General features: G+C 39.7%; 1 long non-coding RNA gene across 1 annotated transcript in view; it reads right to left on the bottom strand.

Annotated features, from left to right (window-relative positions):
* LOC119021913 overlaps positions 1-12730 on the bottom strand; it is a 255539-nt gene extending 242809 nt beyond the window's left edge. The window contains exon 1 of the long non-coding RNA XR_005075799.1: positions 12348-12730. This is a non-coding gene — a long non-coding RNA (uncharacterized LOC119021913). The remainder of the gene's footprint in view (positions 1-12347) is intronic.
* Positions 12731-23962: the final 11232 nt, after the last annotated feature.

Genomic DNA, 23962 nt, shown 5'->3' with positions numbered 1-23962 from the left:
TATATCATAAACAGATCTCTTTTGGTTACAGTCATCCATTTTGAACAGGGCAGACTGGCCCCTTTTTCCTCTGCAGTCTACCTCTTTTTTTGTCTGAATAATCAAAGTTTTTTTTATCTTACCAAATCCATCCATTTTATGCTGCTTTCCCCCTCTCCCTGGTGAGCCGGGTTGTAACAATGTAGGAACTTGTGATACTCTCATAAAGTTGATGTATGAGAGATCATTTCAGAGGTGTATTTGCATTTTGAAGGGGACTTTTTATCCCGCAATAAGTGCTGTGTCAATCAATAAAATGTGCTGCAAATACTCAGCCATCAGAGTAGTGTAAAAATCATGTGTTCAGAAAGGTATTTACTACCCGCTTTATTATCATTGATTTGCTTTACCAGCCTCCAACGTAGTCCAGCCTTTACAAGAGTTACTTCAGCCCACATTGCAAACAGTGTAGCTTAACATGATGAACTTGGCTGCAGGGTCACCTATTACCTAAGAGTCTCTGTCCAGCTCATCTACATGTGCAAGCTATAGAAAAGATGCTATCTGAAGAGGAAATGAAAGTCATTCTCAGCTCTTACTAGCGTTTTGAATAACGAGAGTGGGACCTCATCATTCATAATGACACTGATCATCTATAACGGTTTCAGATATGATAAAAGCCCAAGCTCGTGTAGAAATGCCCTCTTTTCCAATTCTGATTTCCTATGGATCCGCCGGCTCTAACCTTGAACAGTGACAGATAATAGGTTTGTCACTGGAGACCTTCCTCCTTCCCACATAAAGCACCTTTAAAAGAGATATATAGCTGGCGTCCCGCTGATGAAGTCTGCGGTGTTTTCGGATTATATCTCGATTCATTCTCATTTACCTTCCTGCGGGTCTCTAATTTGAATGACCCTGGAAGGATCATTACAGCAGAGGTTATAAACTCTGCCTGTAGATGAGATGCGTCCTTTTTACCAATGAGAACTGGTCACCTTTTTCACTTTCATAGTCACCTGATAACTGTCTCCCTTCCCATCAGCTGTGAGGCCCAGATACCCTCACCGGTGGGAAACGTCGATCACATCTGATCAATTATTAAATGACAACATTATTTCGACTTATTTCTGGAGAAATCAGGTTTTGTGTGTCAGTTTGCCTTGGCAGATGGTTGTAAATACCACAATACCCATGAGTTTCGGTCACGGATGCACAGTGGTGGCTAATTCAAAGCATGTCGTTGTTGAATTCGTGAGCATACACAGTGTCATAGCTGCTAAATTTATCCAAAATTGACCCAGAATTCTTTGTAACACATATTGTGTTGTGTGTGTGCTCAACAGCATAATCTGTAGCTCTAGCCCACTGTTAAAAGTACTGTACATATTTCTAAGCTCTGCGATTTGTTCTTTGTTGCCATGACTCACTTTTGTACTCACATCAAAGTTCCATCCAGTTGTGTTTCATGTACACAGGCCTTTTTGACTTTTTGAGAAAGAAGCAACGGGATGTGTGGTCTGCAAGTGGAACCTTAACTTGTTTGGCTTAATACTGTCAGAAGCCAATATTTTGAAACTCACAGCAGACTGTAGTCTCTCTTCATTACCAACCCTAACCATGAGTCTCATGGTGATCTGCTACCAGGGGGATCCAAAAAAGCGCCTAGCACTCTGAAACTCTTTTGGGGGGGGGGCGAGATTGGCATAACTACTGTACAAATTCTACCAGAAGAGAAGAATGAATAATATGTAGAGATTGAGAAATGTACTTTTCTTTAACCTTTTAAGCCCCATGCCAATTTTCTAGGGTGAGGGTTAGGGTTAGGGTGATTCACAAAGTTTGATGTTTAGTTGTTTATTTGAGTAGTGTTTGGGCTGTGTTTGGGTCATATAAACATGTTTTTTTACATGTTGTAGCCCAGCTTCTGCTGTTGAATTTGATATGAAATATGACTATATTCTTTCATAATTAGCACAGTAGTGGCTCTGTGGTTGTGCTGCCTGTCTCAAGGGTTAGGGTTAGGGGTTAGGGTTAAAAAACCCATGGTCCCCCAATTGGGGTTAGACTGGGCCAACTGCACACGACGCAAGCAACATCAGCCACATAATCAGCTTGATTTCACCATTTCCTGTTGGAGCGTCCTAACCACTAACGAAGCAGCGCTGCATAGTGTGATGTGACACACGTTTTTGAGCCCGACGCACTGATTCTGTTGTCATTCCTGTCACTAGCATTAAAAGCCTATCATAGAAGTGAAACTGTGGGTTGTTCAAGATGAAATGAGGGGTTATCTATACTACTGTCTGTCTTTTGACACAAAAATTGTAATCTTGCTTGTAAACTGGCTTGCCAAGGAAGTTTCTGGTAGGAAAACACACCATCTCTATTTGCTCTTGGCAATATCTGAAATATTATCCAGTAAACAAACAGTAAACATCTGAATATCGCAATATAAAACGTGCATTAGATTCTCTTTGCAAACTCAGCCATCTTTGACTTGAGTGGTTAAGTCTCCAATCTGATCTCCAGCACACAGCTGATAGGTACATGATTGGCTTATAAGAGGGGACAGGATGTACATTTAACTGATTCATTGTGGACAGTGATGCAGTTAGGACATGGTGTTTGCAAAACCAACACCGATCTCGTCAATATATTGTCAAACCTGTCAGAAAAGTTATTTTCTGCTTGGGTCTACTTCCTATTTGTTCTTTCCTTCACTGACATCCAAATATATTGTCTTTTCCGAATGTCATTGCGTTTTCCTTTTTTTTTTTTGTCATCTTGTAAAATGCTGCCTTATCCACTACATGCCTGAGCATATGCAGTAAAACTACTTTGAGAGAAAAGTGCATTACGAAGCCACTGTGGGACACTGATGACCTCAAAACAGGATGACAGTTATTATTTTCTTTGACTGTGCTTTATATGAGGAGCAAATCCACAGTACAGAGCTTACAGATTGCAAATTACAGTTGTGTGGGCTGAAAAAAAAGGGTTATGTCAGGATCTGAATTCCCATGATGAGTTATTTTATCCAAGAAAAGGCAAAAGGAGAGGAATACAGCCAACACAGAATGAACATTTGCCTAAGACATTGACCTGTGGAATAATTAGATTCCAGCTGGCACAGAGGCCAGGTGTTCTGGACGTTGCGTAATAACAGACTTCGCCGTGACCATTCCTGAATGTGCCAGTCTATCTTATTTTGCCTTGTACATCAAAGTGTGAACACTTTCTGTATTCACACATGCAAACGAGACACATTAAGTCAGCATTAAAGCAAAAGAAAATGCTTTTACAACGGCCTTTGTTTAGTTTTTCTTTGTTTCTTCAAGGAACATTCCCAGAATACATGTCACTGCATGACTCACCCTTTTGTTGCTCGAAATGTGTCAGTGATTGAATGCGTGTCTGCCGCTATCATTAACATACTGTATTAAAACATACAGAGAGAAATGAATGAGAAGTAAACAAGTCTTGCGAGCGCTGGCACTGCCATTGATGTTGTCGTCTTTAAACCACTTGAGTCCGTACAGATTTAATTCTGATAGAAGAGGAAACAGCAGACGGATCAGTGAAATGTGACTGTCTTTCTCTTTTGCCTCATTTGTCTCAGCTGTTGTGTACCGTGTCATCGTTATTTCTGTTGTGTGATCGGAACATTCAAAACAACTTTTCAATGGCAAATGCAAATGAACTGAATTCAGCTCAGGCAGATCCGTGCCCATCTATTCTCTGTCTGCCATATTGATTGACAGTCATACACTTGTGCTTTTTTTTTTTTTTTTTTCTCCATTCGTTTCTTCGGATCAAAATGAAATCCTCTCTGTTGGAATTTCACGCCTGCTAACCCCATGAGAGCCACTTGAATTAAAAAACCAGAGGTTGCCTCTCACTTTCCTCGATGTAGGAGATCTTGATGATGCTCCTTGGGTCAATTTCAATCAGCGAGTCTTGCAGCGTTGGAGGCCTTCGCCTTAACTTCTTTCTGTTGTTTTTTTTCTCCCTTGCTTTTGGCGCCACATTTTTGCCTTCCCTCTATGAGAGTATGTCTTGAAAATTGAGTTCAAAGCGACTCAGTATGGAGACCAACTCTCTCCCATTACAATGCTCATACATCACTCTGACAGTGAATTCATGATTAAAGAGTAAGGTTATGGTGATTAATCTACTTTTAATTACTCAATCATCCGTGTGTGAAGAGTTGCTCGAGGTGAGATTCTTCTACCCTTGACTAAAGGTGACTGATCTCTGGAGTTCAAATTAAGAAGATGGGATTGCATTACAGATTAAAGCAAGAGACGAGTAGAAACACCACATTTTTCTTTAACAATAATTTAAAAATAAAATTGGTAATTCAATCATGTTTGTTCTTATGTTACAGGTTACGATTGATTGATTATGTTTATAATGTTTACCACTAAACGTTGCATATTAATGTGTGATACGCTGTTTTCACAAATAATTATCTGTTTAATCTTAAAGAGGTACACTTCGGCTTTTAGAGCCAGAGCAAATGGAAGAGTTACCCCAAACGTCAATTTTCTCATTTGAAAGTTTCTTTTGAAACTGTCCACTTGTAAGTAATTGGCTTTTGTGGCTTATTCAAAAGTGGGCTTTACATATTGATCCTAAGATGATGTTTTTTTGGGTAAAATTGCCATATTGACCGTCCATTTTATTTTTTTTGATCAACGACCCACTTTAAAAGAGAACAGATCAATATGTCTTCCCAAAACTTAGATCCTTAAAACCACTTTGTTTTTAAAAATCATCAACATCGATGACTTTTCCAATCGCAGCCCAGATCATCTTGTATCAGTCACAGTGTGGGTTACTTTGACAATTGTGCATTTAAACAAAGGCTGACTGCATTTAACCCACAAGAAGGCAAATCCTGTCAGTGCTTAGTGCCAGTAACCTCAAACGGTCTCTGCACAGTAAATCCCAGCGCAAATCTGTCACGTCTTTAACAAGCAAATACAAGTGAGAACAAAATCCAATATTCTAGATAACTAGTCATCTGTGCTCAGGTCCGGAGTGTCAAACTTAATGAGACTAGACAAACTTCTTTTAAGTTCATTTAAGTTCATTCTGACACATAGCTGACAGACATGTCTGGTCTCTTTCCCTGAGTGATTCATTACAATCCGTAAAGAAATATATGTCACTTGAGATGAGCCTTCAACTCTTTTTCTAGTTGGAGGCTATTCATCTCTCTTTTATATGCCACATTGTAGCGCCAATTTAGATCCAACTGAGCTTTGATCCGATGTTATAGATTCAACTGTCACTCTGTCTCTCGCAGCAGACAATATTAGAAGATGTTTAAGATGGACAACAAGTCTTAATACTCAAACAACTAAAAAAGGTTGTTTGATTGACTGTGTCTCTGGAATGACTGAGGAAATATTGTACTTAATAAGCAACTATGTGACAGCTGTAGTTGCTTTTTGGATATTTCACACAAAAGCATATTGTTAAAGATTAAAGCCGCTGAAATCAAAGCAGTTTGGTTTCGTGACTGCTTACAAAATTGTTGGATGTTGGACCATCGTGATGTTGAAGATGTCCTTTTCAAGGCGAAATGTTTTCACATTGTTCTGCCTCGCAGTTTTGGAGGGGGGCCTGCTGGTGAACCAGCTGGCCAAGGGGCAGCTGTGTGATGAGCTGAGAACGTGTTAATGATGTGTTATGTGTGGAACTCAGCTGGGGGTTCACAAAACCAGCTATCAGCAGTTAGCAGCTAACTCTTAGGAGACGAACAGCAGCCAAAAATACCAGCAAACTGGGGAGACAATGAGGTATGGAAGCACCTTCTAGTAGAAGATGAGATTAACCTTCCTATAACAGGGATGGTAAATGTTATTGCCATGATATTTCACTGTTATTGTCTAGAAACTCCTGCCAGATACATCCTCCTTCTACTTTGGCTGCAACCTTTCATCCCTTCAGGACCTGCACATCTTATTCGGATTACAGCCATAGTTTGACTATGCTACTCAATCAGACAACTGCAATCGTCCGACTATACATGCCAGTGAGAAAATTGAATTATTGGCCGAAGCATGTCATACCCATTTCAACTAGTGGTAATAAAGCCACCTCCGGCTGAGCTCTTTACGTCACTAGCAACAACAAACTCTGCCTCAGCATTTGAGAAAGATGGCATACGAAGAGCAAGAAGCTACATTTTTGCACATTTCATATATGGTGTACATGACAATTACACAAACGCAGATGCACAATGGCGCTCTTGCTTGCGGTGATTTTGGAGGAAAGACAGCACCGCCGCTTGTCTATGCAAATTCCAAATACAATCAGATGGAGCATATACATGCAGGAGTAATTCGACGATCAACTGAATAATATGGGTGTTTTAATCCAGCGATGAGAAATCTGATCCAGTCCAATTTTAGTCAGATTAAGGTGTATACAAGCATCTTAAAAATGCAATCATAGTCGGACTAACGCAGTAATTTGGTTTTCTTGAGTGTCATGTAAATGCACTGACTGACACTTGCACATCCCACACTTATGCCTCTGTAGTTTCTATTGTTTATAGTGTATATATGATAGTTGTTGTTTGTTTATTGTTCATTGTCTTCGATGCTTCCACCTTATTCACCAAGACAAATTTCTTGTTGGTGTAAAATCCTTATTAATAAATCTGCTTCTGATTCTGATTCTGATCCTGATTCTACTAGACCCTGTTGTGTTGCAACATACTTTTTTGCTTTAGGAGCATGAGCATGCTTTCTGCAGTCACACACTGGATCGATGACAAAATGCCACCACCGTTTTGTTCAGTGTTAAAAAAACCAACAAAAACAAAGCTGGCGTGATACAGAAACTTGCTTGTGGCAGGATCTCTGCATAAAATGGGCTCATGAGTTGTTAGGGTGAATTCTCCTTTACACTTTTTCAGTTCCATTCAGTAACCGTCTGGGTCCAAAAGATGTAACATTTTTCAATATTTAGCACAAAAAAAAAAAAAAAAAAAATGCAGAAAATGGAGACTGATGTTTTGGATTGCCTCCCATCCAGGATGTGAATCTAAGGGAATGTGAAAAAAAATAAAATGTCACATTCTCTGAACTATGGCTCAACTCTAAAGAAAAAAAAACAAGCTAACAATGTCAGTTTATGATAAAAGGATTCTCAGGGAGCATTTTTCTGCAGAAGATTTACTTTTGCTGTTAATACTTTTGTACTTTTACCAAACATGACTTGACTTTTTACTTACAATGGAGCATTTTATGGGGTTGTTATGGTACTTTTAAGGGCCTGAGTGTTTATTTCACTAGTGAATATCAGTCATTGTAAGCTTTTTATCAAAAATGACCAGTGCAGCAGTTGATCTGGTGAGGACCGTCTCAAGACGAAGGTTTTTAATCAGTCAGCTGCCACCTCTCTCTCTCTCTCTGTTTCTCACCTTCTCACTCTCATATGTCTTTGAATGGAAAAAGGAAGCTTCTACCAGAGGCGTCACCGCAGGCCAATGTTATCTGCCCATCTGTGTATATATGTGCACATACATTGCACCTCTTGCGGTGTATGAGAAGACATCAATCTGATACCATCTGACAACAACCGAGAGGACCGCAGTCCACTCTGACTCACGACTCTGAGTCATTATCCACATTACCTCTTTCAGCTCGGACCCGTTTACCATCATCGGTTCTCTGTGGTGCACTAGACGGCAGACAGAGGACCGAGTAACACACGAGGTCTTCCTTCCGAGGGAGTGAATAATATTAAAATGAGACATGAAACTTGCATATTATAATAGTCATCATATGCGTGTGGTGATAATATACAGGGATAAGCTTGCACAAAATGTATTAGGCTCTTACCAGACCACAGATAATGGAGAGGGGATCTTAGACCTGTCCTGCCAGTTTATTACTGTATTTCAAAGACCAAAGGCTCGATTGGCATGGAAATGTCTGTGTATATTCACTTCCTCAATTTAGGGAGTTACATAAAATGATTTGACAATTAGGTTGTGTACATATTCATGGTCTGTTCTTTCCTGCTGCAGATTATGTTGGCATTGCGCAAATAAATTTGTCTGTACTAACAGCCCTGTATCTGTGCGGCTTTCAGCTTAATACTCAGTCGCATCGCAACGACATTTATTGTATTTCCATTTGACATCATATAACAACCTGGTTTGAACAGTTATACAGGATAATTCGAGCTAAATTTACTGTCCGTTTGATGGGTCTGCAGTCACACCGACGCACACAAATCAAATAACTAGAAAACCAAAAATAACACTTACATAAACTCACTGCGAGCTGTGTGCTGAATTCATCCAGTGAATCTTGCTTTCACTCAATTCAGAATGCATGATGTTTTGCCAGTAAACTACTAAGTACACAAGGCTGTTATAATGGAAGCCTGAGGAAACAAGTGTCCGCTGAAAACAGAACAACGATGAACATACCCTTTTCTGACACATCCAAGGCTAGTGAAAAGATGGAGGTCTTCACTTCTTCACTTGTTAAGAAAATGCTTCTTGTGCTGTATCAATAGAGAACAAACAGATCAATGGTGGATTGATCTGTTTTTAAAAGGTCTGAGAGGTTTTCATATGTTTAAACATCTTTTATTTTGAAGGGATGCACAGTATATAAAAGGCTGATAAATGACTGGGCCCTATAGTGGGAAATTTATTGTTTGGATAGCGAAATTATAGCTAACAAATAAAGCCAATTAAATGAGACCAAGCTCAGTGTTTCTGGATTAAAAAAACAAAAAACAAACAAAAAAAAAACAATGGTTATAATGTCTACAAGTTCTCAACTGATACCAAGCACAAGAAATGTAAGAAATGATGACTGGGCAATGCAAAGAATCTTAATGCATGTCATTAAATTGTGTTGTGAAGGAGTTAGGGCCAAATTCATGCCTGACAAAAATGAGTTTAAACAATTCCAGATGACAATTAATTATTTTCCATCACGTAAGCAATTCCTAAACACGATACACACTTCCTTCTTGAGCATCAAGCACTGACTATAGCCCAACTATCCAGTTTCCGAGTAACAGGAGATGAAACATTGTTCCAACTCCACACAGATTACAAACCCTTGATTTTAAAATGGTGACTTATTGAAATTGTAAATTGAAAATGTAAATATTATTGTGTGTCTGCTCGGTTTTGCTCGGTCCAATACGGCGGTCGCGTTGATCGCAGCAAAATGCCAAGGCAGTGCCTACATATATGACCCTAATCAAGACAACAAACTGCTGTGCCTAGAGCCACGCAGTGTGGACAAAGGCAGCAAAACTGGAGAGCCAAAAAAACACAAAGAAATGTCTCTGGTGTGGACATTTGACTGTACGTTGCAATAGATGTTGCAGGTTGGAACTTTATACGTTTAAAGTCATTGCTTAAATACTGGTATGCACCGTGTAGAGCAACAATTTACCCATGCATGCATGGTCCAATCACAGGCCATTAGACTGGTTATATATTATAATGACTGTACTGTATAGCCTCTGCCCTGATCTTATGACTATGAATGTCACATTAAGGCAGCAGGGTTTTGTGCATTAAATTAATAGGGCTTAATGATTTTTCCAAGCTTTAAAAAGGGAGTCCAAAATCACATTTTAGATTCTCTCAGATGTCTCTCCGAGCTGTGGGTAGCTCTCCTAATTAGATAGGTGTTTGTGCGCTGGAGGTATTGCCAATTACCACAGTGACAAAGCACAAACATTAATGGGAGATCGACTGCGACCAGACAGCGGTGTCTGGAGCTGCAAGCCCAAATAAAAACTCTTGTAGACAGGTCATAAAGCCAAAGGTGAAATCCAATTAATTACTCTATATCTGTGCCGATAACGACACTGAACAAGAATCACGCCGCATTTGTGCATCTTAATGAATGTGACTGTAATTAACCTGTAACGTCTCTTCCCAAATCTGCCCCTAATTAAAGTAAAAGATAAACTGTCTATCAAATCAACTTCCCTCAATCACCTCATGCTGTGTCTACCCGATAGTGGCACAGAGACTGTGGTTTAACTTCAGTAATTAAGATATCATCTTGAAAGCATAGCCCTGGGCTACACTCCTCGATTACCATACATAAACTGCATAATGCCCCAGTGCAATAGAGGCCATACTAGGTAGGTGGATAAAGTGCTTGTTAGGGTGCAATCTCCAAGTTTGGGAAGTAGAGCCTAGTGTGTTTTTTGTCTGTTGGGTCATGTGTGATTAAGTTAATTAGAGACACTCTCCACAAAATAATTTTGACTCAAATATGAAGGCTGATGAAGGAAATGTGAGCCTAGAACACACACTGGACATAATGAGGGACAAATGTAACCTCATGTGCAGGGCAGCCTTTTGTGGTCCATCCTACTGTGTATTCAGCAATGTTTTGGCAGGATTTCTAATCTCACAGTAAAGAACCAACAAACAAAACGTTTCTGCATGTGTCTAACTCATATTGCTAAGAGAAGTCCACTACTATTACTTTGTTATCAGCATCCAAAAATGTAATTTAGACAAAAAAGAATGAGTTTTTTCTTGCCTTTGTGATTGGCCTCTGCGTCACACGGCACAAGAATGAATGAAGTCCTCTCACAGAAGAGTCGCGGTCAAACAGGTGGACTTGATCTTTATCCTAAACCGAACTTGTCCTGTATTTAGTTGATAATGCGTCAGTTTCACAACATGTTCTTGATTCTTCTCTGTTATGTCCACTTGCAAATGCATAGAAATGTAAATTACATTATTATAATAACACATCAGTTGCCCCACAATGGAGGCTTGATGGAGTTACTCCAGCAGCAGAAAAAAAAAAAAGAGTCTCTGTCGCATGATTTATCAAACTGCCACTTCAAATGCAGAGCTTTGCTGGTGGTGTGCTCAATCGTCTTAGATGGCGATGTCATGCAGAAAGTATTCCGCGAGTGCCATGTGTCACTTTTATTATTATTATTACATTGAGTCTAATGTTTCCTCTCAATCTTTAAGTGACCTATTCACCCATCCACGTTGGGCAGTTCACAAAAAAATTAATTCAGCTACAGAAATAAATCAAACAAGAAAAAGAAAAGGAAATGTTGAAAGCCCCTTTGACAATCTCACCTGAGATGAAAAGGAGTAGTCGCAAATACCACAAAAAAACAACATAATTGAAAAAAAAACGTTTTTTGAAACACTGTCCAGGAAAAAAAAAAACAAGGTATTTCATAAACTAAAGTTAATGACCGATAAGAGGATTGAGTCGACAGGCTGGATTCACAAAATGCACTGTGATGCTAAGACAACAAAACAAGAAATTGTAAAAGAATCTAAATTAGTGAAATAGACTGTGTGACAAAGAGGGAAAGAGACTTATAGTGTCTCATTTTCTCCAGTCTTTGCATGTGAATGGATCCATGTGGGTCATTGGTCTTGTTTCCTCCTGGCTCGCCTGTCGAGTTGGATATATGTAAACTGGCCTTGCCTGCGGCAGCCTTTAAAGGATATCAGTTTGTTGGAGAGTGAGGGGAGGCGGGGGTGCAGGCCCAGCTGAGCGAGCAGTAGTGTGTGTGTGTGTGTGTGTGTGTGTGTGTGTGTGTGTGTGTGTGTGTGTGTGCGCGTTGGGATATTACGTCCCCCAGATTGAGCACAGTCCCTCAGGTTCAAATTCCAGCGTTATGCGTGCCTGTTGACTCATGTGGACCTTTTCCAGTTGCTCTTCCTCTGTAGATGGGGCCATGTGATGTGTATCAGTGTATATATGCATGCGCACTACTGCAGCATTTGTCTGTGTGTGCACGGGTCACTGTGATGAGGGGGGAACCCAGTGCAACCCTCAGCCACAGCAGCAGCTTCAGCTTTAGTAAATCATCAGAAAAGGGACAGTGGTGAACAGAGGCCATGTTTCCTTTTGATTTGATGGATTCAAAAAACAGACACGCAATCAAAGAATGAAACAGACATGCTTCCATCAACAAGGTTACGCAAGGCATAGAAGATGACGGTTTTAGGCTATACTGGAATAAAGAGTGTAGAAGAAGAAGATGCTCTTGCAAATACCAGTTGTTTCCCAACAAACTATGAATCTCAAAAAGGAGGAAAAGACACAAAACCACTCACCTCGGCCATCTACGAAGTCATGATAGAAGTAATGTGACAAAACTTGTTTCTGTTATAAACTGGCAAGCAAGGTGACAACCCAGATGCAGACAACGCATGGGAGGCAGGATTAAGAAACTAAGAGCAAGCTTTGTTAAACAAAAGCTGATATACACACAAAGAGCAAGACCATACCGAGAAAAGAGCTTAAACAAAGTGCAAACAAAAGCCAAGTAGAAATCAATGAAATCTCAAGGAACAAAAAACACAAACATACCAACGGGTGGACACAGGAGGAGACACTGGTGGAGAACACAGGCTGGCATCACAGGGGAAGACAGAGCCAACTGACAAAAGGGAACATGAGGGGGAACTATGACTATATACAGATATACTAACGAGGGGATCAGGAACAGGTGGAGGGAGGCGGGAGGAGGACAGGTGAGGGAAAGGAACGGAAAACTACTGGAAGTAGGAACTGAAAAGCTAGATTCGACACACGAGAGCAGCATTTTCAAAATAAAACAGGAAACAAGAGAATTAAAACCAAAAAAATGCACAGAGTACAAGGTAAATTTGAACAGGTGTTAAACTGGTGGCATACTAAATGGGAACTATCTCTATTTCCCAAGATATCAACAGTACATTCACAGGTCATACTCTAAAAGACCTCTGCACTCCCTATAAGAGTGTAACATAGAGTTATGTAGTGTCCGTGCATGTGTGTGTGTTTGAGTGAGTGCGTAACACGTGGTGTACTGTACATCGGTGAATGTGCCATTGAACCATTGACCCTTCAAGCTTAAGTGTTGCTCTCAGTCAGCCTGCCTGCACCACTCCTCTAATTAGAGTTGCCAGCCCTGACAGAAATCCTGTCACAATCCGCCTGCTCACAAATGGCACTCGCCCGTTTGTCACCCCTATTTCAGAAACGTGTGAAAAACTGGAGAGGTGACACATTCGCACCATCTCAGTTCATCTCGTCCCCTTCCTCCCTCTCTCTTTCCCCCTCTCCTACAGTGGCGGCGTGTGATCAGCTGTGAGGAAGGGTTGATATTAAGGCGCGCTTGATTGCTCCTGCAGTGGTGATTTGTGGTGAAAATGAAAACCAAACCTCTGCCCTGAGATGTTGCTTTAATTGTACAGTTCACTAAAGCGCAACACATTTTGCAAAAACTTTAGTTTGCTCTTTTGGCTCTGTGATTTCTGTAATCACTCTTTGTACTTTCTGCCGGGCTGCCAGATTGTGAAAACTTTGCAACTTGCTTACAAAAACAATAGCGCCTTTCAACATCCCTGTATCCTTAAAGAAAAAAAGCCATTTCTCTCTTCTTTCATCCTTTATTGTAAGAAGAAGAGGTTGCCGGAGGAGACGAGTGGTTCTGAAGAAAGAACTAAGGCCATGCTGAGAGAGTGAAGAGAGGAGACTGATTCACCAGCTTTTTCCAACAGGCTGAGATTGTGGATACCGTCATCAATGCTCAGCACTAGCTCATCTGTGGTGTCATGGCAACTGCACAAACCTTACAAGACATTTCTGAAAAACATCAGCGAGAGGAACAACAGCAACTGTGGACTAATCAATAAGATCATGCATAGCTATGCAACACACTGGGGTTGTCTGTTCCTAAATGAAGAGCCTACAGATGCTCAAAAGGGCACAAACAGAAAACATAAGCCCATTCATGAACGCAACGAAATATATGGAAGTATAATGTAACTGCATATCAGTTGAGTGTTTTTTTTTTTTTACTTTCACACTGTCCCTGAACTACTTTCAATCAGACAAACATCAAGATATAATTCTTTTTATTGTATTTTAGATGGTTAAAGGTTAAATGTAGGAGAATGGGACAAAAATTACTCCCTATACATTAACTACAGCCTTTTGGTGCTTTTGGTGCTGGTGGATTAAAATGAACTAAAAATGAAGAATCTTAATTGGAAGATGATCAACAGTATGTGAAGAAGTTACAGTTTATGATTTTATGACATCTATATATTGTGTTGCATGAATCCCTGCTTAAGTTAGCATGCTAACTAGCTAGTTAACTAGCCCTGGCCCATCCCAGTCCAAAACTCCTGTGCTAGGGAACACCAACATTCTCCCGGTCACAGGCTAACAGGCATGGCTAACCGAGCTAACTAGCTAACGACAGCTACAGTTAGCAGCAGTTAGCAAGGTGCTCTGGTGATATGCTGCCTCCTGTTTGTTTTGAGTACGAATTTGACAAGGGGCCCAATTCTTTTACATTGCACATATTTACTTACGTGTAATAATACATATAATAAAATACATATTAATTGATATGTCATATCACAATATGGCATGACACATTGGTCATTACTTTTCTGTAAAATCTTCATATACGCAGTATTCCAGCACCATAAGCTGGGTATTTACAGCTTTTTTTTAGATTTATTGAAGACTTACAGCTCCTATATTAAAAGCCTACTGACCCTTGGTGATGATACCACTTATACCTCCTACACTCATGACCCCAAGCTAACTTCAGATATTTCTCATGGCAAGCCAGCTGGCAATTAGGACTACGAGAAATGATATCAGGGTCATCATGAAACACAGTGTGGTGGAGCGCTTCAATAAAACGGGATAGAATTTGCCCACAGAGCCATGACCATGGGATGAGAAAGCTGAAGAATGTGGGGTTGGGTTTAAGTTTTTCCAATGTACAACTAGCTGACGATCTCCATTATACAGAACTTCTCTCCCACACTGTCTCTCCCTTTTATGCATCTCTTTTACAGAACCGCTCTTAGAGATGTGGCTCACATGACCTTTGTCCCCTCTCCCTCCAGAACACCACAAGCAAACAGCTTTGCAGATGTGAAAGAGAGGCTTTCAGTATACGCTGTGGAACAGTTGGTCTCTTGTGGAAGGATAGGCTATTGCCAAGGGAGAACAATATCCTGTAGTTATCAAAGTGCTCAGACAACTCGCTTTTCGAAACACAGCGCAGCCTAAAATGCTTCTTTTCACATGGGAAAACTACCAAGGCCTCCAGCTCAGCTGTTAATGCCCCCGGTTCATGCTTCAGTGTACCATAATAGCAGATATGTAGAAGGCCATTCTTACAGGTCATGTTTGTATTCTAACACAGTTTAGGAATTTCAGCTCAATTCCTCAAGCTTTTGTTATGAACTCTGTTTATTCAAAATTTGCCCATTACCATGTGAAAGATCTGCAAAAGTATCATAGATTCAATCATGTTCTTTCTCAGGAGTCTGCCTAGAGTCCCAGATTCTTTACAGAAGTTGCCTGGTCTTGTTTTTTCTTTTTTCTTTTTTATTTTTTTTACAAGCTCAATGTGCAAAATTCAGTGAAAAAGGTGAATATCCCATTTTCAGGTATGGATACAGTACATCAGATGAGATGTTGCACCATGGATTACTTTTTTGAAATAAAGTTATCAGAACAGTCACTGTAACAGAGTGCAAACTTATTCAAAAGAGATTTGCAACATACACATTATGTATTAAGCATTATATTGAATATTCTGGATTGTATAAGCTGCAGTGTGTTTTTTTTTAAATGTGCTTGGAAAATGTTATGTTTGGACAACTTTTTTTCATGTTATGTTGTGTCAACTCTGTGCTGCAGGTCTGGGTAGGGTTTGTCACAAATATTGCTTGGTAAGGGAAAGGCTTAGCTGGTTGGTGTCGCCACACACAAGGCTGGAAACTTCTGTTTTCCAAATATCCAGAGGATTCACTCAGGTTAATATTATCAGTATAATACATTTCGTACCAACTATTAGGTGATCATTTCTTGTTCAGGGACCAAACATGGTATCCATGTCCTTTATTGGACATTCACCTTTTAATGAAGATTGGCCTGAAGCCACATGACCACACACCCACCCCACCTTTGTTACTGCTCCATTTGCTGAGATGGGTGTTGACTGATAAAATGTATTGTCTTTTATGTCTTTTTTATAGTCTTTTTTAACATTGCTTTTTATCTTCATATTCGAATAAATACTGTTTGTAATGTGTTTATGATGACCTTGATGAAGGCAACGAGCCAAAATGTGTTGGTCTAACCATGAAGTTGTTCAATAAAGTGTTGCCGGAGCTTTGACCTCTTTATGTTGTAACTTCTATTAGCGAGGCATGCTATGCAGTGTGTGATTCTCAGGGCAATAAAATAATTGTAATTGGACTTTACTATATCAATACACACTTTCTACTCTGCACTCACCACAGTTTTCACACCGAACATGAAGCATGTTTGTGTGTGTGTGTGTGTGTGTGTGTGTGTGTGTGTGTGTGTGTGTTGTCTTTTCAATGATTACATGAATGATCACAATGAGCAACTTGGGGATACATAAAGCAATCACACAGACTGTAATTGGGTCATCAGTATAACAGACTGAACCATAATCCAACTTTAACTGCCCAACAGCCTCTTATGCAGTGGTAAAGTGATGAACAATTATGCTGCAATGATGCTTGCATTGGGAATATTGTTTGAGTCAGGGAGACATGTTTGCAGACATATGTTTTGGTGAACTGCATGTCTGGTAATAAGCATTGAAGGGTTCGTGTGTGGTGGCAGGGTATACAAAGCATGCAATTCAGAGTGGTTTGCATGTTGTGCAAAGGAACATTTATATTAAAAAAGCCGGAATTTAGAATATCTGGCTTGAAGTGTTGTAGTGTACTAAGCATGCCTTAAACATGAATCACAGGGTTAGAAAAAGAAATATTCAAGCACCGTTAAAAGCTCTTAGCGGGTCGATTAATGAAGACTTTTCAAACTAGTGATTACAGCATGCTGGGTTCACATTTAGAAAAACAGGCCAGGGGGGTACTGGGCGAGCGTTTGGGTGGGATTGCATAGAGAGACACAGCGACAGGTTTAGCACTAGAAAAGGAAAGACCAATTGGCTTTGGCAGCTTTAACAGACCACTCAGCTGATGAAGGCAATGGGCAAAATCAGCTGACAAATGAGCTGCTGCAGAGCACAGCATGAGAGTCACTCATCTGGCTAAGGCTGTTCCTAAAATTTTATATCATTTTGTGGGGTTTTATTGTTTTGTCTGAACAATATGAATAGTGAAATTCAGTTTATTTTTCCTCCAGTTATATTATGGAATGCTATGGCTGTGGCTAAGGAGGTGGAGCGGTCATCCATCAGTGTGAGGGTTGGTGGTTTGATCCCTGGTCCCTGGAGTCTACATGTGCAAGACACTGAACCCCACATTGCTCCTGGCAGCTCTTCCACTGGAGTGTGTGTGTGTGCGCATATGAATGGTTATTGCCCCTGATGAGCAGGTGGCGCCTCCCAAGACCTGGCCACCACTGCCTCCGGTGTATGAATGTGTGCATGAATGGATGAATGCTGACTTATGTGATAAAGAGCTTTCAGTGGAGCCTAAGACTAGAAAAGAGCTACATAAATACAGTCCATTTACCATTTAATATTACATTTCCCCTTATTGAGGATGATGCACAGATTGAATGGAATATTTTCTTTAAATTCAGAATAAATGTATTTTGTTTTACTGGGCAGTACATGTGCGTGATGCTCACATTTTCTCCTGACTATGAAGAGCAAAGTACAACCTTCTGTCGCCTATCTTCTATCAATTCTGTATCAAAGTTGGCAGACATTTTCACATGCCACCCACTCACACAAAAATGCACAATTTATGTGGGTGGATGGTCAGTCTATCTGCAGTATAGCTGTCTTGGTCATCTGTGTTCTTTTTGGTTGTGTCTACAGTTCGTAGGTTTGTGTTTGGGTGCATCAGTCATTCTACGTTAGAGGTGGAAATTCATATATTAACAAAGTTGTGTGCTTTATTTTTGTCCATATCACATACAGTGGGTGCACAAGTTCAGAGAGTTAGCTCTATCATGAGGCCTGTGTTGACATTTTTACCACTGGCCGTTGCCAAGTAACCTCACAGGAGAATCTGGCTGGCATAGCATGCACAGCTCTGACAGGGGAATGGGATGCTCTGAATTAACACATGCCAGCATCTGTAACAGAAGTGCTCTTCGAGTATTGAAGGTGGTGCCAATGTTAGGGCCCCTAGGAGGGTTGGCTTCACAGTATGATACAAATAGTGAGAGGGCAAAAGGTATGACAGTATATTATGGGCTTAATAACTGTCATGGTGACACTGTCACTGTATCCCTCGATCCCCTTATAATCTTGGTCCCAGTGTGTGTTGTGAGGAATCCATCCATTCATCACTGATACATCTACTTGTCACCCATGTTATAGTTAGTCCTTTTTATATGAGACTCAGACTGTGTTCCAGCTCCATACTACACACTAATGGTTTACAGTATCTATTAGGCACTGTTATTCAGGTTGAACTTTTGCAGTTCATACAAATGTATTTCACAAGTTGGCTGCATAACAGCCTGTGCACCAATATTGCCAGTCTTTTAAAGCTGTGTTTTCCCCTGAAAAGTTACTGAAACAAATCTGTGTAATTTAGCTTTTGAACTGACAAGAAATATGTTTGTTTTTTGTTTTTTTTAAAAAAAAGGCTTGTTCAAAAATACATTTGAACTCTGCAAACAGAATATGTTTTCAGCTCTGAGCTGTGATTTCCTCCATGTCCATTGTGCATTGCATTGCGGGACCATAAGTTCCTTTAACATGCTGTACGATAGATATATATTGAGCTTTGAGCTTTCTGAGAAAATCCTATTGCCAAGATGATAACTACATTGCCTCATTTGTGTGAGTGGACCAACATGACACTGGGAGCACCACAAGGGTCAATACTTGGGCCTCTTTTTTATGACATAACAACTTAACATACACAGGTGCCATCAGCAAATATTAAGCTATAAGCAGTAAAAGCTTTTACATGATCTTTTTAAGTATGTTTCCCAATTAAATAATGTCATGGTCTTATAATTTCCTTTTATTTTTCATCACCCTAAATATGAATGAACCCAATCCTCATTTCCTTGTTTGTTGTTACAAACTCCCACAGTAGCCTGTGAGGTTGTGTCTTCTTTAAAAACACATGGCATTACCAGCTGCTTCCTTCAGCCTGCCAGCAAGGAGCATGCAGAGGTTCACTTTATCTACCCAGGATGCCACCATCCTCCGCACAAACACGGACAACTTATGAATCATTAGTGCAGAACCACAGATGATTTTAATAAAACAATATGGCCATTAAGAAAAAAAAAAACACTGATGAAGCGTAATCCATTATAGCCCAACTCTCCTGGTATGTGAGGTGTACTTATAAATGTGGACATGTCTGATTGATGTGTTTCAAGTTTCAATTGAGGTGTATATTGATCTAATGAGAATTGCAAGTCAGGAGGATGGGACATTTTAGAGTTATGTATCATAGAGAATTTGACTCCATCCAAGTCATCTTACTGGTGTCGACTGCCACTCACTAAATCCCAACAGGATTTAGCGGGAAGGATGACAAACACATTATCCCCCCATTAGTGTTCCAATGAAATGGATTTTGGTTCATACACAAAGATTACTGAACGACATATGTAATTTCAACATAAAAAAAAGATCACTTGCTAAAGCTAAAGCATATCTAAAGAGAGCATTGGGGCCCCCAAATTTGTTTTAAACAGTTCAGTTCTGCTACTTATATAATCATCTATCTTAACCAGAGGTCTTCTAAATATATTTAATCGAAGCAGTCCAACTACAGTTGACCAACTGTACTTTACAGTAAGACCAGAAGACAAGCAAAAGTAAAGAAAACATCAAAACCTAAGTCTATAGTTTGAAAATCTGTTTAATCTCAATTCCCTGCTCATGAGAGGGCAGATGTGTGAACTTTCTGGACTCATTTTGGATGCGAGCAGTGTGTGTGTGTGTGCGTGCATGTGTGTGTGTGTGCACAGGCATGTTTCCTAAGAAGCATTAGAAAAGGCACTGACACTGTCCTGACCTGATATAGAATTCCTTCTGAGCTTTTTTTTTTCCATGTGCCACTGCTTCAGGCAAAAAAGAGAGGAGAAAAGTGTTGCTGTGACAATTGTCCTACACCCCTGCCATGTTTGACACCTTCTGTCTTCTCCTCAGTAGAACAGAGCCTTTCCAGTTCCTTATTCTTTTTTTTTTTCTGGTAACAACCTGGTGTGCTTCGGTTTGGGCAGTATAATTATGGAAGAGCTACTATATCAAGCAGAATATTTCACATTGTATACTTGACACACTGTAGGGGGTAGAAACCTACACTAATTAGAGGACTACCAAAAGTTCCTCCACTGCAGCTTCTTCTGACAAATACCCACAGTTCACCCGCTGCTTAGTTCCACATGGGGCCTTTTCAATATGTCAAAGCTTTTTTGAAAGAACTAGATGAAAAAAAAAAAAAAAAAAAAAGCCAAGTTTTCAATCATTAGATCAAATATTGGCAGTCGTGTGTGGATTCTTCTCTATTCGGTTCTTCAACTCTACATGTCATCCGTCCAGCCCTCATCAGAAAAACAACCATACATGACTGTGCCATATTTCTTTGACCAATATAGAAATGTATTGTTTGGTGGTGACCTCTAGTGGCCATAGTAATAATTATGGCAGCAAAGGAGGGAGTCATACGAAGTCTGCATAGGGAGACTGACCAGGCTGCTGAATTTGATGCATTAGGAGTGACAAGAGACGAAAGTTCATACATACACTACATAACACTCTTATTTCAACCCAAACCACAATCTTTTCCTAAACCTATCAAAAAGTAGTTTTGTTACGTCAACCTAACCAAACACTGCAAACTCTGCAACGGACATCCGCAACCAATAGCATTTAGGTTTGAGGATGTGACGAGTCATCACGTTTTCATACAGTACAACCAAGTATCAACATGGCAATTGAAAACATTTTGAATGCCGAAGGTAGAAATACAAGACTAGTGCTGTTTAGACTTAGACTGGTTCAAGACAAGTAATTAAAAAATGAAATGCACCTTTGCATTTGAGTATTCACTGTACAAAACCTCAAAGAAAAGCTGTAACGTGAATTCATACACGTCTTATATTTTGTCTAATCTAATGTGTGTGTGTATATATATATATATATATATATATATATATATATATATATATAGATAGATAGATAGATAGATAGATAGATAGATAGATAGATAGATAGATAGATAGATATAGATATATACCCAGATTGAACATTGTATTGAACATGTGCAGTTAGAGTGCTGCTGTAATGACATGTACAGACAAGGTCATGTTAATCACAATGACTTTACATGCACCGAGCAGAGATAAAGACATGCCACGTTAGAGGAAAAACATCTATCTGTGATAATCTCTGAAGGAATAATGAACCCATTTTGAGTGTCTGAACAGTGTAAATAAAAGGCTCAACAAATTGTAAATAAGATTGTTGGAGAATCTTGCTGCAAAGGGCACTTCATTATTTTTGCCTTGCTTGACAACTGTTTATTGTTGCTCTCAGACTAGTGAAGGTTACCTACAATATTGCCTGCAATACTTGTACTGCCGTGACGACACGCATTTAGAGGTAATCAATCAACCTTTGTCTTACCGCACAAAGCCTGTCTTGAGGGTTATGGAAATCTAACAATGATGCTGTCCTTGCAGAGACTTCTTTCCACTTTCCTCCAGTAGATTCATAAATAAAGAGTTGTTTTTTTCCCCTCAAAAGACACAGCCATCTCCAATGAATTACACATTGCACCCGACAATTGTAGGTTGACAGCTCAGTGGTTACATTCATGCACAATGAATAAATAATCATCGCATGATCAGTTTACAAATATTATTTTACTACCCACTGAAGAATTGTGCCTGTGTACTTATTTTGTTGTAAATTTAATGAAACGGTTTAATTCAAGTCAAGTTTGTCTGAGTAACACAAATTCAAAAGTTTTCTCTCAGGAGCCTTTGCAGTCTGTAAAACATATGACAACCTATGCTTAGACCCAGAAAAACTCATTAGTGGGATTTGCTATTTAGAAAGAGAATTACAGTATTAATGTTAAAAGTAAATTGTACTATTGGATATTTTAATGCTGCAGTCAGAAGAGTAAGCTGGAAATATGTTCAACATCCAATTACACTTTCAAAATAAAGGCCCTGTGATGATAGCAATAAATACGTGACGTAAAGTACGTAACAAACAGTCACATATTGTGTCATGTTATCACTTATTAAATTGTTTTGCTATTGTTGTTTTTTGCCAAGCTTCTTTGATTATAAAATTGTGATTGCCAACACGTGTATTTAAAAAAAGAAAAAAAAACTGCCAAAATACATACGTGCTTATTTGGTGTGATATTTGTGGCCATCTAACAAGTCTATATGTCTGAGCTATTTTGGTCTGAAGGCTGCTTGGTGTCCCACCGTGTTTACTGCCTAACTCTGCAGTTTAGTGCTGAGCAGATAGGGAACAGTGAGTTTATTAGACCATTTTGTTCTGTACGAGGCTTGATGAGAGCAGAGGTGGCAGTCCAGAAAATTCCAACAGAAAGAACAAGATAGCTCAGTCAGTCTTGTCACTGACTCTGTCTGTTTGTCAACGTGATCATCACATTTGTCATTTTATCTTTTGGAAATTCAAATATATTGATCATTGCAGCTTTAATATGAGGCACAAGGTTATTCATCTTTATACAACACATGGTTGCATAAGGAAATGGAAGTTCATAAACTTCTTCATACTACACACAACAAAAGCATATTTACTGTCGACACGAATGAACATAAACATGTGCTGCATCTTCCGAATTTACATTGGAGTGAACGGAAACACCAACCAAAGCTAGCGATGATAATGTGGTCAGCATCTTCACATCAACCTTCATCTGGGAAACACCTGACCGTGCACTTTGACAGGGTTTGAGCACCATAAACACAGTTATAAACACAGAGTCCACCTCTCCTGTTCCCATTGTAGTCCTGCCCTTTGTCCGCCCGGACCACTGACTCCCACAACTTGATCTGAGATGTTGTGGAGAAGACAGAAATATGAGCACAACAGTCTAATTTGCCGTTGTTTGGCCGAGTCCCTTTTGTTCCTCTTTCCTCCGTACATTAGCCAGGAGCAGCCTTAAACCATGCTGTATTAGCCTGTCTACTGAACATACTAATTCATGATAACATTTAATTATGTAGTTTCAAGCATCATATCAAAAGTTTGTTTTTTGTATCATTATTTTTAACAGCATTCAAAATCACATGGATAACCTTATACTGTACAGCTCTGTTAACAGTACAGATGAATGAATGAATGAAAATTGTGTTGCCATAATACTGCATTTAAATATTCTTATTATTTTAGCCTCCAGGAAATTAAAGGTTGAATTAAACTTCTGCACAGCTTTGCTCGGGACCCCCTCGGGCTTCCTTAAGATCAGGAAGAAGGCTGAAGCTCTCCTGGGCTGAGAGTTACTCATCATGCACACATCAGCTACATTCAATCTGAACTGTATTTATTTTGTTCCCAGTGGCACATTGTACAGAACGAGCTATGTATACAGAATTGGAGAAACGCTACAATGCCAAATGCTATCTTCATACAGAGACCAACTGAATGTGTATCCAGACATGATTAATGGACCTGTACATCCATTTGGAACAACATGCTGTATTTGGCTGGCTAACATGAAATTCTAATTGTTTAGGAACCAAACAGATTTGCACACTTGTCCATGAACACAGCGGTGTTTTGTCATTTGTTACTTGGCTAACCTCTCATGCCACACCAGTGGTGTCATGGCATGATAGCGGCTTGGCATGATCTACAGCTTGGCATGCGTGCACAGGGACCAAGTCGCAAGTGTGTGTTTGCATGTGTGTGTGTGTGTGTGTGTGTGTGTGTGTGTGTGTGTGTGTGTGTGTGTGTGTGTAATGACTGTTTCAAACACCCAGTGAGTAATAAT

The sequence above is a fragment of the Acanthopagrus latus genome, chromosome 6, assembly GCF_904848185.1.
Source record: "Acanthopagrus latus isolate v.2019 chromosome 6, fAcaLat1.1, whole genome shotgun sequence".
Taxonomy (NCBI): domain Eukaryota; kingdom Metazoa; phylum Chordata; class Actinopteri; order Spariformes; family Sparidae; genus Acanthopagrus; species Acanthopagrus latus.
This window is presented reverse-complemented; position numbering and strand designations above follow the sequence as displayed.